At 42.8% G+C, this 12,326-nt stretch overlaps 1 long non-coding RNA gene across 5 annotated transcripts in view; it reads left to right on the top strand.

The window, feature by feature from the left end:
• LOC121040569 (uncharacterized) overlaps positions 1-12,105 on the top strand; it is a 100,231-nt gene extending 88,126 nt beyond the window's left edge. For all 5 annotated transcript variants that reach the window (XR_005795358.1, XR_005795361.1, XR_005795359.1 and 2 more), the window contains 3 exons: positions 2,694-2,784; positions 7,564-7,726; positions 7,829-12,105. This is a non-coding gene — a long non-coding RNA (uncharacterized LOC121040569). The remainder of the gene's footprint in view (positions 1-2,693; positions 2,785-7,563; positions 7,727-7,828) is intronic.
• Positions 12,106-12,326: the final 221 nt, after the last annotated feature.

Here is a 12,326-nt window from a genome sequence, read left to right as displayed (position 1 = left end):
AGGGGGGTGCTCAGAGCACCCCGACTAAAGACAGGTGTAGACAGGTACCTGGGCAGCGCGTGCTAGGACTGCAGCCAGCATTTCACCATGTACAGTCATCACGTCTCCGTGAACAGGGAGAACCAGGGCTGGGGATACATTTGGTGAACTGGTTAGAAAAAATGATCGTCAGTTAAAGGTACAACAACAGTTTGTTGAAACCTGGCTATGTTCGGTACATTCTGATGAGATAAAAGACCTGCCGTAGTTGATGTGCTAATAAGCCTATGCGACCCCTCATTCTTTTCTTCTCGTGCCACTTATTTGCCCGTGACTATAACAAAATAGCCACACATCTCCCCTTCTAAGATTGTGCGCAAAGAAGGATTCGACCTCAGTGCAGCCCCAGCTAAGAAGAAACTTTCTCTTCTCGCTCTTCTCTGAGCATAATTCAAAGACAACTCAAATAGAAAAGCAATTTGTGTGCAATTAGGCTCCAAAATTTATTAGGTGTAGGTGAACCATGCAATGCGATTAAGGAGGCTGCTGTGAGTATATTATTCCCTTCATGTACTAAATTCCATAAGGACAGGAAAGAGATCTATCTATCAACAACTGTTAGCCTGTAGCTCTGGAAGGTGGCTGCATTTTGTGGACTGTCAGTAAATACTTGGTGGGCATGACTCAGTCTGTATTAGCAATGAAACTTGGTTCAACAACGCCCCAGAAATGCTGTGTGACCTGCGAGGAGTTGCATCCCTGGGTCCTGTAATGCTCATGGGGCATGCTTCAAAGCACAAGGCTTCGAATAATAGGGACTAGCATCACATAAGCCTGGAGTTGAGTTCCACATCAATACCTTCTAGTTTTCTGACCCAGATGAGTTTCTTGAGCTCCTTGAGCCTCGTGCTCCTCGTGGGTAATATGGAAGGGGAAAAAAATTTAAGTTAGCTGTGCAGATTAAGTTAAGCTGTGCAGATTAGTAAATGCTCAGCTAATGGTCACTACTTCTATTATCATTATCATTTTTACTAGTAATACTACTTTTAGGATTGTTCTTCTTATTATTAATGACATTAATGTTTGGGTGAAATGTCCAGAATTTTTCCTCATAGAGAACTTAGGTAGTGGGGATCAGGAGATACACACGTGAGATAGTGTTTTTGCTATGAAATGAAGAGGTGGAAACCTTGAGTTTTAAGGGTGATTCACCGGAAGCCTCTGTACCATCACAAAGTGTCCGTAAACACTTTTTGTGGTTAAATCTACCGTGTTGCACAAGGTAAAAATAATTTTAAATCCAAACAAACGGTACCGCTTGTATCTAACCAATGCCAGACATTCAGGTAATATAGGAAAACAAGTCACTTGGAAGATAGATATTTTTATCCTCCCTGCCAAGAATTCAAATGTCCAGCTAATAAAACTGGCCTTTTCACTTGTCTTTGGGGTACCTGGGAGTATGAAAAGCCATTTTGTGAGTGGCTTTTTCCGTTGCTGGTAGCGGTGGTCGTTGATTACAGGATACAATTTGAAACTCCTGAAGGTTGTGAGGCATGGCATGGATCAGGACGAAGGCTTCCTTTTAGAAAAGCCATCTTGCTGGTTGAAAAGCCCTAGTGAGCTGCCAGGCCATCTTTGTGGAGCCGGAACATCGTAAGAAAGCCTGCGGTTGGGTCTGTAGGCCACTAAAAAGTTTCAGCCTCACTACTAAACAAGAGAAAAGAGTCTTGCGTTTGCCTCAAAAACACACGCCCCTCACAGACAGAAAAGTCAGATGTTAATTAAGCCTTTGAAGGGTTAGAGTGGATCATGCCATTCCATATCAAAAAGTCAGTTTTGACTTCTAATTGCATGCCAAAACAAACCAACCAATCAACCTGCAAACGTATTTGCTAACAAAGGTTCTTATTGCACACAAGTCGCATTTAAAGTAAAAAGACAAATCTTTTTTTCTTTGTATTTGGAATGGTTTGAAGCCCAACAAAGCCTTCATTGAGTCTATATTTGTATGTTCCATTTACTTTTTACCATTTCCTGTGGATTTCCTTCTTCATGAAGCCATCCCTCAAAGGAAATGCTGACAATAAATTAATGTCCATACCTTGGTATATTTTATGGTGTTTCATTTTAAGTATTCACACTTGGATTCAAGTGCAGCATCCTTTACCTTTGCTCAGCATATAGTAGAGGCTAAATAAATAGCAATTAAAAGAGACAGGCTCTCTAAAGTTACAGCAATATTTCCCTAGATTTTCTTATCATTCTGTCATTCTTCTGTGAAGTTCGTGTAATTTGTCCTCAAATGGGCAAGATTTGGGATTGTTCACAGTCACAAGTGAGAGAACAAAATAAGAGATTTTCATTTGTAAGATTGCCTTTCTCTTATCTATTGGTCTTGCCTCCCAGACTGTCTGTCTGTCTCTGGAAAGCAAAGTCAATAAAAATGATTAGAGCTGGCATCTCACAAATGTACACCCTTAAACCATGAAGCAGTAATGCTGTGCAGGAAATATTTTTCTGACCTTTTCAAATTGCATCCAACTGTCTCGGGAATTTCTCAGTGACTAGAGGTAATAAGGTTCAATCCGTTTTACTGGCTGGCTTCAAATTTAGTTCCTCCACATCTCTAACTTATCTATTCTTTGCATCTTGGCTCTGGCATCCATTCAGCACAGAAATCCATGCATCTAATCTTTTCTCCCTCTTCTCAGGTTTTGCTAAAGGATCACACTGTGGAATCTACAACCGTGACAAACTTCTGCACTTACTGCCCCTTGAAAAACAAAATATTGGCATGGGAAGGTTAGTGGGCATGTTGTCTTTTCGGAAGCCCTTGTTGAATGTAATTAGCTTGTAGATTTCATCCCTGTCCTACACCACAGTTTTTACCTACGTGATTTATGCCTCAGTAATCTTCATCGTGTGAAACTTTTCCAACTTAACTATATCACAGGCACTCTGTAGAATATTAAAGGGGCAAACCTATGCGCATTTCTTTTGTGTTAAATTGATTTTGATTTTTTTTTTTTTCTGCGAGTCCAAACGCAATGGGCATACTCTTCACCAGCAACCTGCACCCGCCCCCCAGTAAGGACAGGAGTCATCCAAGTGTGACGCGCTAAAAGGCAGCTGGGCCGCCCCATTCGTCACCATGTTCCCTGACGGAGAACAGAAAACAGAAGCTGGGGACACGTTTCTTGACCTTACAAAAGTGTTGGATGTCAGGAAGCCTTGACAAGGAGTTCAGAAATCTTGTCTTACTTTTCATATTTAGAGCATCTCCGTGCTGTGATTCTGGGGAGCTACCAGAGTTTCCTCGTTCCTCCAGATTCAACACACACTGTTGTTCCCACCCATCGCCTGCGCCCTGCCTTCTGCAGCGGTGATTAGAATCTTGGCCGGAAGGTCCTGTGGTCAGTGGGGCTTGGAGCCTCTTTCTGGAGCCTCTCTCTGTTCATGGGCAAATAGCCACCAGGAGGAAGAAATCTTTTTGAAGTTGCCCTTCTAAGAGTCTGTGTTTGCTTGTACACTAATTGTCAAGTTTGATCATAAGATAATTGGCTTTATAGAAATGAGATCATTTCAAACATCTCTATTCAGAAAAAAAGTTTAAAAAAAAATAAGTTTAGAGGGTAGAGGATGAAGAACAGGCTGGTTTTTTTCACTCACGTGCCGCAATGTATTTTTTTTTCTTAAAAGAAAGTGAGTAGACTTATGCAAAAGCTCATCTTCATAATATAGCCTATTTTTTTTTCATTTGACAAAACAAAAATAATGGAGTTGGTGACAGTTAAAAGAAAAGATACAAAGTATGTTTAAGAATGGGTGTTTTTTGAAGTTGCTATTTTGTCATATGAAATTCAATCCATCTTGCTACTAGATGTTGACCTGGAAAGGGACAACAGTCCTCATGTTATCCCTTTACAGCCTGGGTGTGGGTAGCTGGTATTTTGTTCAGTAAAGACGAGGTATTCGGGCAGTTTTGCAAAGTCAGACTTACCCACTGTTTGCCGTGCAGGGCAGCGTTTTTACCACCAGCCGGGGCAGAGTGAGGGCTTCCCGGGTGAGTCGCTTGAATGGAACTGTGTGGTGCTCCTGACGGTGGTTCATGTAGGTGCGCATACGCCTGTGTGCACGCGTGCAAGCGCGTGTGAGGTGCGCAAGGTGTGCACACGAACTTGAGTGTGGCATCGGAAGACACCAAGCAGCTCCAAAACCAAGTGGCCTCTCAGCTCTGCCTGGGGACCTCAGGGTCTCAGTGGATTGCAGACTTTGCTCTGCCCAGGAACCCTCCCAGAACAGAGGGGGCTCGGCCTGCGGGCTCAGATTATTGTACAGTTGGCACCTCCTGTTTCCCGTTTCTAAGATCTTTCCTACTGGGGCGCCTGGGTGGCGTAGTCGGTTGAGCGTCCGACTTCAGCCAGGTCACGATCTCGCGGTCCGTGAGTTCGAGCCCCGCGTCAGGCTCTGGGCTGATGGCTCAGAGCCTGGAGCCTGTTTCCGATTCTGTGTCTCCCTCTCTCTCTGCCCCTCCCCCGTTCATGCTCTGTCTCTCTCTGTCCCCCCCCCCCCAAAAATAAATAAAAACGTTGAAGAAAAAAAAAAATTTAAGATCTTTCCTACCGTCGGGACCTGGAGGTAGAACAAAATCGGTGTCCAGCCCTTCCACTGCAAGTGTAAAGTGACTTGAATGTGGTGGGACAAAGGCATGAGGCAGCGCGGGGCTCCATTTGCCATGGCTTGTTTTGGTTTGCTGGGTAGTCTTAGATTTGGAGCGCGATTGGGGAACGAAGGCGGAATTGCCAGGTGGAGAGGGTAAGGGGGATGAGAGGCCTGATTAGCAGTGCGGTGGAGACTAATTACTAGTCCTTCCTTATTGGGTAACTGCTATTTCCTGGGTGTGGCCTGCATCGCTCAAAACCACCCTTGCTCTTCCGAGGCCCCCCGGGAAGACGGGTTAACTACTCGGTTTACGGAGGGGGGCGGGGCGCAAAGTGAGGCGTGAGACCGTTGAAACGGAGTTTGTTTCTGAGCAGCAGGGCCTTTGTGTGAAGAGAGTTGTTTTTACACGGAAAGGAAGGAAATAACTCGTACCCAGTGGGCTTTGACCTTTCCTCTTCCTCTTTCCCCCTCCTCTGTCACCTCCTTCCTCCTCTCGCAGGGCTTCTCCTCCTTTTTCTTTTCTCAAAGAGAGAATCAAAGGAGACCCGGCTGCTGAAACGCCATCCCACTGTGCCTCCTGCGACAGCGCATTCTTCTTTTCGAGCTTGCTGTTCAGCTACTTACTTGTTTTGAAAGTTTGATAAAGGGCGCCGAGTTCTGCCTCTAGTGGCTTCTATCATTTTCACATAAGGTAATTTTTATTACCTGAAAATAGTACCACAGGCGGCAGAAGATGGCGATTACAGGCTGTCCTCACAAGTTCACATTCTGCCCCGCCTAATCTCCCCTTCCTTCGTCCGAGTTAATGATTTATCGGGGTGAAAGAATGGATTGAGGGAGGCAGAGACGCAAAGGTATTTTTGTGAGTAGCCCAGCAAAACCTGTTTCTCCAAATATTATGTTTTCTAAATCAGGATTGAACTCCTTCAATTAAGGTCTCTTTTCTTCTTCTATTTGCCTCACATATCAATATTACAAAAATAAACACGTATGATTGCCGAAGCAGGCTTGTTATTGTGGCCTTGGCTCGATGGAGATGTCGATGCCCGAGGATTCAATTTCGCTCTTACAGTGATAACTAATACGCTCCAATTTGTTTCTCAGGGAAGGAGCTTGGTTATTTATTCCAGGTAAACCGGGCTGCTTCTGTTGCCACAGCATGGAGTAGTCCCTGAAACTGAGGCTGGCCACCTGATGGGGCCTCCTTTGTTCCCAGGCATATCAGAAGACAGAAAGGACTCAAATCTTCAGCAGAGTGGTAGAATCTCAAAAGCTCAGTCACCACCGTTCACTGCAAATATATCTCTTCCTAGAGTGGGTGTTCTGGAAATTCAGACTGCATCTCACTTGCAATAAATAGCCCCCTTTAAAAATTTCAAACAGAACCCCACAGGAAAAGCAGCATGGCTTTAGATGGAAAGATGATTTCAAGCTCTCTCTCTCTCTCTCTCTCTCTCTCTCTTTCTCTGAGGTCTCTTGAATATGCATGTGATCCCAGCCCAGAGTTCTTCCAGGAAAATCTTTATGTTTGCACAGGTCTCCTTCGATTCCCACTATCATCCTTATTGGAAATAAATCTAAATAAATCAAAATAATCTAAACAAGGATAAATTGTTCCGAAACAATCTGCCACACACAGTTCATCTCCCACACTTTGCTTTCCATTACTGCTGAAGGAAGGGAACTGATGGCATCAGCTTTAAATCTATAGATTTAGTAGCGGGCACCTGCCTGTGCCTCTGTGATATACTGGCGATCTCCACTTATTGTTGGGGTTGCAGTAGTATTTATGTTTCCTTAATTGGAACCCCGCGGATACCCCATGGGATTTCCTCCCTTTGGCTAGACAGTATATCCATATAGACATAGAGCATAGCCACCGTGGCCTATTGTAATATTATAGTCAGAAATATCAACATGGGGATCAAAATTAAACCAACACCTGGGCTAATGGAGTTTCTAGACTGGCTTTTGATATTATTAAGAAGACACCATTTTTCTCAGTGTTCATCTTTGGAGTTAAAGCAATGTCAGCAGAAATTCAAATTGAATACGCTTTATCACGATGTTTCCTCTTCTGTTTAATTCTTCATCGGGTTGCTTCCAGAGGTGAGGGATGACTGATAAAATTACCAAGTACCCCACGTAATGGACAAGTAAACAAGAAACACAAGAGGTTTGGGCACACTATGTGAAAATGTTACCCTTTTATCATATCTTCTTCCTTTTTAAGTGAATGAATATGTTAAGATCAGCTTTACACAAATGCTTTGAAAGCTCAATTTTCTTAAAATTACATTAATTACGATGAAATTAACAAGTAAATCCCCTTTATGTTAACTTAGTGTCAAAACAGGATTCATCACCTTGGACATCAGAGGGCCCCTTCATTGTCTTTATTTGTGCTTCCTGCATTTGCATTTGCTTATCCCTTGTGCTATTTTTATTTTTGTCATTGGAGTTCATGAAGACTTAATCATCAGCCCTCTAATTTTCCAGAAAAAAAAAAAATGTTGATTTATTGAACTGACTGCCGAAAAAGAAGAGGAAGACGAAGATGAAGAAGATCAATCTGACATTGTAGGTTAATAGTAGGGAACAAAACACATTCATAATTAGAAGAGAAAAGGACTTTCCTTGTTCATTCCAGTTTATAATAAAAAGCCCCTCGCCAAAGTGTCTTAGAAAATAATGCATTCAGACTGAGTCGAATTACCGCCTAGCAGATTCTATTTATCTGTAGCTTAAAAAGCAGCTGCGTTTTTGTAAAAAGCAATGAATGTGGCAGTCCTACTTAAAGGTAGAAGAAAAAGAACACCCCTTGTTTTGTAATAAGGGGATTTTCAATTTAAAAGAGAGAGCGAGCCTGTTGTGTGAAGTACGGTTATTACATTCACTGTATTCTATCTCACCCACCAGGAGGCTAATAATGAAGGGCCGGGGAAGGAGGCCAGTGCTAGGAGGGTTATCTCACTGCCTCAGATGCTGGATAAGTCCAAGGAAGCAGAATCGCTTTTGGATGACATTCAGAAAGGCCGGAGTGATTATTTGGGAGAGAAAAGCCTGCCTATTCTTTTCCAAGGTAAACAGTTCATTTCATCTGTCGGCTGCATGTTTCGATGTAAAAATATGTTTATGTAAAGATATCTATAAAGTTTGCCTTTAAAAAAAAAAATCATTTTAGGTGCGTGACTGTTCCCCTGGCCTGCCCATCCACTGATGAATTATTAGCAACGTGCCTTAGACAAAGGACGCACGGGAGCCCCACCACACCTAGAGCCACGCTTTGAAGGATCTGCCAAGCTCACTTTTAATCATGAGAAAGAAATTACCCACATGGAGTCAGCAGAAAATGAGAAAGTAGAGCTCGTGCTGCGAATAATTCCAGCAAGTGCCAAGGGGCTAGTTGAGGAATGGCTTCATGAAGTGAATATCTTTAGCTTGTACTTAGGGTTTGGTTAGCGTATAATCATTTTCTCTTTTAGGAGCGTTGACTATCCTCAGTGTCTTTCCTCACTAAAGAGTGCTCAGAGCATTCGTCAGGATGTTGACAGATTTAATATCAGTCTCGTCCTTGTTGTTATTTACTATGACTAATTTTACATGTGCAAATATGCAAAAATCAATTTAGGCGGAGAGGCGCTCCGGAGCCAACGACTGTTAATCGCTGTATGTGTGTGTGTCTCGCTTGCGAGTGGATGTCCAGTAATTTCTGTCTCTGTGTGTGTACGTGCCCTTGTTCTTGTCTTCTCTCCGTTGTGCCATAGGTCGGGAGGTTTGGCCGGCCAATGCCTTCTCAGATGTGGTCTGAGGCTTTCATTTGATTTTTGGACCAGGAAAAAAAGAATGTGTCACATCATGATTAATGGTCAATCTGAATTTTCAATTCATAGGAAAGGAGAAGGGGGAGGAGGATATGAGCCCAGTGATGAGACTAACCTTTTCCCTTTGGGAAGAGCATGATTCAAATTAAACATCACTTTCAGTGTGAAATTAGTTTGAAGGCTTCTTTTTTTTTCCTCCCCCCCGTGCCTGGTTTAACTCCATGGTGGCTGCTCCTGCGGAGAGGACCCTTCCATCCGGCCTCTGTGCCCGAATCTGTTCCCAGTAGGCCATAGTTCCTCTTCTTTTGTTTTATTTTTCTAAAGACCAGGTCCAAGAAACCAAAAAAAAAAAAAAAAAAAAAAAAAAAAAAAGAATATTTTACTATAAAAGCATCATTATTCACAAGATAAGATTTTCCCCAAAACATGTTATTTCTTTGTGTCCCACTTATGTTTCCAAAAAAGAAAAACAAATAAACAAATAAGTAAAGATGTAAATAATGTTCTTCTTTTGAGGATAATTTTGCCAGGGAGGAGGAAAAGGGAAAGCGAGGGATCCTTTCCAAAGACCTTTGAGTGCCCTCGGCTTTATGCCAGTTTCTGCTAGCCGAGTGAGCCACATTGGAGAACAGCAACCCCAAACCCCAAGCTTTCCCTCAGTTCTCTAGTTCCCCACGTAACCGAGTCACAGGATCGCCATGTCAACCTGCAGCAGCTCTGGCTTCAAGCAAGCATATGCCGGGACAGTCTGAAACTACCCTTCAGTACCTACCAGAGACTCAGGCCCAAGCTTGTAGAAAGAACCCACTGTCCATGGAAACGCTGGGCCGCTTGCCCATCTGTGCACATTCTGGATGCCACGGTTAGGCGTCATCAGGATTTGATGTTCCATTGATGCTCTTTCTGGAATTTGGCGGCTTGTAGAGAAAGGACAAGTATAGAAAAGGCCAAGAGACAGGCTCCTTCTTCCATGTCTTTTCAAAAAGAAGATGCTAGGGCTTTGTAATCCCTTTCCTACAGGAAGAGAGGTGTGGTGGGGGAGGGGAAGCAGCTGGGTGGGTGAGGTAGGGGAGGGGAGGCAGCTGGGGGCAGAGGTAGAGGTGGAGTGGGGGAGGTGGAAGGTGGAGGCAGATGAGCAGCTGTGTTTATTTTAATACATATCATTTAACCCTCACCTAAAAACAAATTGGAGAGGTTTGGGAGTGCATTAATCTGGACCCAATTAGCATGTCTTTCTCCTTCAAAAGTGCAACCTGAGATTAATGAATATAAAGTAGAGTTTCAGATGCAGTGCTTAAATCATTTGCATGTTTCATGCATGATAATTGAATTTATGTATGCACTTCCTATCATTTAACTATTTCCAGTCTCCTCCCTGTGATTCACACAAACCAAGATTTCATTACAGTAACCTCCAAGTGGAAATAACTTGCCTAGACCTTACTCCTAATGAGGAACTCAAGTTCTTGTTTCTTTTATTTGAATTTGAATCATACGATATTTTTTTTAAAAAGCAGAGGGAAGTTCTTATTAGTCTGGGACACTCTTTTAGGAGGTGGTAAATAGGCATTCTGAGTTTATTTTTGGAAGGCCGGAAAATCCATGCGAACTTATGGCATTGGCTTATCAGTGGTCACAGAGAACTGGGTTTCAGTGTGGTCACTTATCAATATATTAATAACTCTGAGAGCAATGTCACTTTAATGCAGCATAAAGAACGTTCTTGGGCTCTGGGCCTGAGGTATTTAGATCCCTGGGAGATTTAGTGCACCGGATTGTTTCTGGCATAGACCCTGGCTTCTATAGATGTGGGTGGGGGGATGGTGTCAGCCTCCATGAAGGTCTGTAGATGGGCAGTTAGCACTTGTGGTCTCTTAGTATGTTGTAGGGTTTTTTTCTTTTTTTTCTTTCTGTTTTGTTATTTAGGTGTAGAAGGCTTAATGCTGACTTAGTGTGAGCAGGTGCTAAGTTTCCCCCTCTCCACCTGCCCCAGAATGAAAAGTCTGAAAGCTGGCAGTGGGCATGGAAGAGAGCTTCCTGGGGAAGAAGGTGAAGCAAGCGGCTTAACATAAATCCCCTGGTTTCAGTTCGTATCAGTGATTTGTCTGTCTTCTGTCTTTCCTCATGTGTTTCCGAGTCCGATGTCAAAGTGATGAGCTTTTCTGCAGGAATTCTTCCCAGTGTCCTTTGTTTTTGGTGAATTCAATGGTTGAGTGTCGCTGAGTGTCTCTGGTCTTGTTTCCTGGTCCTTGTAGCTAAGAATGTCGTTGAAGGATAAACTCTTGTTAATTTGTGATGTCACAATTTAAGTGTGCTTCCTGTCACTTATGTGTAGTTTAAAATGTTCCTTAATGTAGCATGAAATGATTGGTTAGCTTTGAAATGGTTGTGAAGTCATGTGAAGAAAATAAGTTTTGCATCCGACCAAGATAAATTCACTCTAGTGCTTTATGGCTTTTTATTCCTATGTGATAGTAATAAAGTCTCATGTAGGGATGGAAGCCATGAAATACATTGTGAAAAATCATCAACTAAGAAGGGGCCATCAGTATAGAAAACGGTAGCCTGTGCAGCTGTGAACATGATGGAGAAATGACTTAGTGCATAGCTCTGCTACATGTTTGGTGTCTCTTTGAGTTTCTTTATCCTTAGGTTTTTGACAGCTAAGGAATCTAGGTTACAAGAGTTGATTCATCTTCGTAATCATCGATTTACATGCACATTCGGGTTTGCACATTTCTGTTTATCATACATTTTTCTCCGTGTCCTATTATCCAATGCGCTCTAGGAGAACTGTTAATAGCCTACCAGTCTGGTAGGCAGCGATCAGTCCTCCCATGGCTTCTTTCTCCTGTGGCAGTCTTTATTCTGACACAAAGAAGGAATTGTCAAGTCAGACTTGACCTCTTGGAAATGTGGTCCAGATTGCTCTACTCCCAAGCTCCAAAAGGGTGTACATTGCATGGGCTAGATCAACGCCTCCTCAGATCCGTAAATCCACCAGGCCAGTTCCATGTACAGGTGTAGTTCCGGTAGGGAAACACCCACTGTCGGAGAAGGAGGAGGGCTTCAGGGTGGAGTCAGGTTCTCCTCTCTGCCACTTGGAGCCCGGGGCAAGTCTTTTCACTCTATATCTTTAAGATTGGGAGAAGTAACACGGCTGGCAAGGTTGTTGTAAGGATTAAATGAAGAAATGTATACAGGACCTAGCAAATTATTGAGCATGTCGGAACAAAAAAAAAAAAAAGCCCGTGAGATTTGTTTTTCTATTTTCTTCCCTTTCTTCCCACTCTCCTCCCCCTCCCCTTTCCCTGCCCTCCCCTCCCCACCCACCCCCCCTTTAGACCCCCCCTTTAGACATTGGTCCAAAAACAGAACCTTTGAGAGAGCAAAGAGTTCTTCTAGAATGTCTAGTTGTACCTCCTTTCCATATGTGGCTTAAATGCCTTGGTTGGGTTCATAGTTTCATTTTTTTCTAAATGAACTATTTTAATGTTGATGATTGACCTATTTCACTTTTCTTTTTTTCTGTACATACATTTTTCCTTGACCTGTTTTGACTATTGACCTATACTCTTTTTTACTGGTTTTCTGTATTTTTTTTCAATGAGAATTCTAATAAAGATTATTTGTGTTATCTTTTGCCTCTCCATTTCCTCCACACAATGGGATTTTAGCTTGTGCTCTGAAAATGTCTGGGCTGCCCCAGTAAGATAAATGCTGCCTTTTCCTTGGAAACTGCCCAGGGCAAGGCAGAGAGAACCTTATTCTCCCTGCATTTGCATATCAATGGACTTGGGGAAATTTGTCAGTTTAGTTGTAACTTTGGTGCTGGTTTAACTTTTAAACATATAGAAG

Source organism: Herpailurus yagouaroundi, unplaced genomic scaffold (assembly GCF_014898765.1).
Source record: "Herpailurus yagouaroundi ecotype Mexico unplaced genomic scaffold, PumYag 182, whole genome shotgun sequence".
Taxonomy (NCBI): domain Eukaryota; kingdom Metazoa; phylum Chordata; class Mammalia; order Carnivora; family Felidae; genus Herpailurus; species Herpailurus yagouaroundi.
The sequence above is the reverse complement of the archived record's forward strand: the minus strand, read 5'-3'. Positions and strand labels throughout refer to the sequence as shown.